Source organism: Moschus berezovskii, chromosome 2, assembly GCF_049115385.1.
Source record: "Moschus berezovskii isolate FMDL1 chromosome 2, NW_MosBer_1.0, whole genome shotgun sequence".
NCBI classification, from domain to species: Eukaryota; Metazoa; Chordata; class Mammalia; order Artiodactyla; family Moschidae; genus Moschus; species Moschus berezovskii.
Genome location: NC_142461.1, coordinates 2,681,294 through 2,684,816, shown reverse-complemented (window position 1 = coordinate 2,684,816; position 3,523 = coordinate 2,681,294). Strand labels below are relative to the sequence as shown.

At 46.2% G+C, this 3,523-nt stretch overlaps 1 non-coding gene across 1 annotated transcript; it reads left to right on the top strand.

Annotated features, from left to right (window-relative positions):
* The first annotated feature begins 1,710 nt into the window (after nucleotides 1-1,710).
* On the top strand, nucleotides 1,711-1,918 carry LOC129538783 (small nucleolar RNA U3). The gene has a single exon (XR_008682319.2). It is a non-coding gene; the product is annotated as a small nucleolar RNA U3 (small nucleolar RNA).
* Nucleotides 1,919-3,523: the final 1,605 nt, after the last annotated feature.

Below are 3,523 nucleotides of genomic sequence, written 5' to 3'. Positions count from 1 at the left end.
TCAATGTATGGCAAAAACCACTACAATATTGTCTAGTAATTAGCTTCCAATTAAAATTAAAAAAAAAAGAGAAGTCTCTAGAGAAGTGCGTATGTACCTGCACGTATGTCAGCTTGGGTGAGGATTTTCAAGGCACCAGTGTTTGTATGTCAGAGACTGTAAACAGCCTACATCTCCATCAGTTGTGGATGGGTAGACTGACTGTGATCCACCCAAGGAGATACTACGCAGCAGTTAAAATAACTACACAGATCTCCGCATACCAACATGAAAAGATCTCCTAGGTCTGTGGGTAAGTGAAAAAACAAAACAAGTTACATATCAGCACAGTACATACATTAGCACATCTAATATGTGAAAGCAAAAACCTGAAAGAATGCTGCCTATTTCTAAATCTGTTGAATGCACATACCCCTGTGCAAAATGCATAGGAAAAGGATTCAAGGAGGGATACTAAGCTCCTCACGTGTCACTAATGGAAGAGGAGGGGCCCTGGGGCGGGTGGTGGTTAGAGATCTGCTTACCTTACGTGCTGTTCTGAGGATGCCACCCCGAATTCCATACTTGTGCATTACTGGCATAATTAAAAAGTTAAAACTAATCTGTATTCATTGCGAAGCCTCTGAAAGTACAGCTATGCAAATGAAGGGTAAAATACCTAGATTGCCTCCCAAAGATAGCCGTCTCAAGATCTTACTACACATGCTTCTCATTTTTTCTGTATTTTCCTATGCTTCAATAGTAAAAAATTAACCATTAAACATACTATTTTATGACCTGCTTTTTAATGCTGTGTTTTGAGTGTCTCTCCATGTCATAAATATTCTCTCAAGTCAAGTTTTTTTTTTCAGTTTTTACATATTTTTGTTTTCATTAATTAATACCAAAGTACAGCTGATTGACAATATTGTGTTCGTTTCAGGTGTTAAGGGATTTAGTACACGTACATATATGCTTTGTTTTAGATTCTTTTCCCTTATAGGTTATCACAAAATATTGCCTGTCGTTTCCTGTCCTACACGGCAGGTCCTTGCTGGTTATCTAGTCTATGCTCAGTAGTGTGCGTATGTTCGTCTCGAACTCCTGGCTTACCCCTCCCCCTAGTCCCCCACGAGTTGCTTTTCAATGTCTGTGGGTCTGTTTCTGTTGTGTATAAAAATTTATTTGTGTCGCTGTTTTTAGATTCTATATGTAAATGATATCATATGATATTTGTCTTTCTCTGGCAAACCACGTTGTTGTTTTTTTTTTAATGGGTGTATTTAATGGTCTGTGCTGCTTGCATTTACCGCCATGCATTTAAATGCTCACATAGCTCATTTATATTCTTTCTTTGTTGTCTACAGCCTTGTAAGTGCATCTGAATTCAGCTGTCCAGTTGTTTGTTTGGGATCATTTTATTCGGAAACTATGTGGGATGGAGCTATTTTAAAGCCTTTGATTCGCAGTGCCCAGTCGCCTTCCATAAATGGGAACCCACGGCAGGCTGCCCAGGGGAGGGTGTTCCTGACAGGTCCCCTTTGCCTCGAGGCTTTTCAGGAGCAGCTTCTTATCCAGAGAGCATCAGCAGCGTTTCCCTCATAGGAACCTTCAGAGACAGAGGAGATGTGTCTGGTCCAGGTTGGTCTTCAGAGGCAGAGCTGCCCAGATGACCTTTTGAAGTCCCTTCCCGAACTGATCTACAGTTCCAGTAACAGGAAGACAAACCACAAGACTACGCTTTCAGGCATCATCTGTAGTTGGTTACTGGAGTTTCTCTGACTGGGTAGACCACCTGAAGCCATGCGGAGGAGATGCAGCTTCTCTCCCGAGCGTGGAGCGGCTCTTGGTGTCACCTTTCCAGTGGCCACTGGCCTTTGATGATCATTTCATCTCTTCCTTGGGGAGAGTAAGAGGGAGGGAATGCTGTCTGAGTGGCAGTGGGCGGGGGAAGACCGTGCAGCCTGCGTCAAATTAGCTTTGATGTGTGGCTGGGAGGGCCAAGGCCCCTGGGAGCATCTTCAAAGACCCTGCCCTCGGAGAGCCCAGTTCAGGAGGCAGGTTCCCCTGAGGCCCACAGAGTCAGGGTTCTGGCACAAATGTGCTTAACTTCTGAGTGTAACCACCTCAAAAGGTATGTTGTTGTTTAGTCGCTAAGTTGTGTCCAACTCTGCAACCACGTGGGCTGTACCTGCCAGGCTCCTCTGTCCGTGAAGTTCTCCAGGCAAGCATACTGGACCGGGTTGTCATTTCCTTCTCCAGGGGATCTTCCCAGACCAGGGATTGAACCCTCATCTCCTGCATTGGCAGGTGGATTCTTTACCACTGAGTGACCTGGAAAGCCCCCAAAGATGTGTGTACCTCCCCAAATAAGATGCGTGGCATTTTGAAGGGTTCTGCAGCAAGCCCCAAAGAGGACCAGTTAGACCCTGAGTTTTCCTGAGGGCTGGAGCAGCCTTGACCATGAGCTATGGCGTCTGCCTCTGGCTCCAAGGACAGGCTTAGGGAAGGCGCCTCCAGCAAATCCTTGATTTCCCATCCTTTATACAACTTTTCCAATCCACCTTTCTCAGGGCAGCGCACACGCACATAACCATCGGACTTCCCTGGTGGTCCAGTAGTTAAGAATCTGCCTGCCAATGCAGGGGACACCGGTTCAATCACTGGATTGGGAAGATTTCACATGTTGTGGATCAACTAAGCCTGAGCACCACAGCCACTGGTAAAGCACACGCTACAGTGCACGCTCTGCCGCGGGAAAAGCCGCTGGAGTGAGCAGCTCACGCCCTGGCACCAGAGAGTAGCCCCGGCTCACTGTAACAAAAGTCCACATGCAGCAGTGAAGACCCAGTGCAGCCAAAGAAGAAGGACTCATCCGTGTGACCCAGTCATGGCATGAGCAGCGGCCACCAGGTCTGCAAGCCCCCACTGCTGCTCCTCTATTGGCCCCTGCTTGGTTTTCTGCAAATACTAAGTGTATTAAGAAATACAACAAGGGAATTCCCTGGAAGTTCAGTGGTTAGGACTCAGAGCTTTACTGCCATAAAATACACACAATGAAATGATAGTGTCGTTACTGACTCTCTCACCTCTCCCCCGATTCAATCACCCTAAGCTGCACAGATCTCTCAAATACATTCCTTTCCTTCCATGACCATCGTCCCCCACAAAACCCTCATCTCTGCAATAAGAGTGAACACTTATATAGACCTTATTGTCATGGGCTAGGCATTGTTCTTCAGCATTTTAACACTCGTGATTTTGTTTGTTACTCACAAGCCCCTGGAGAGGCAAAGCCTCTTGGCCAGTACCCCCTCTGCAGTCTCTCTCTTTGGATTCCACACTATCCTCATGGTTACCAGAGAGTATGGGTGCCTGTGTGTGGTAGTTGCATTTCCTGTTTTATTTTTTTTACAGTTTTGTTTCTTTTGGCTGTGTTGTTTGGCAGGTAGTATCTTCGTTGCCTGATCAGGGATCGAACCCATGTCCCCTGCAGTAGAAGCAAGGAGCCCTAACCAATGAACTGCCAGGGAATACCCTTTGT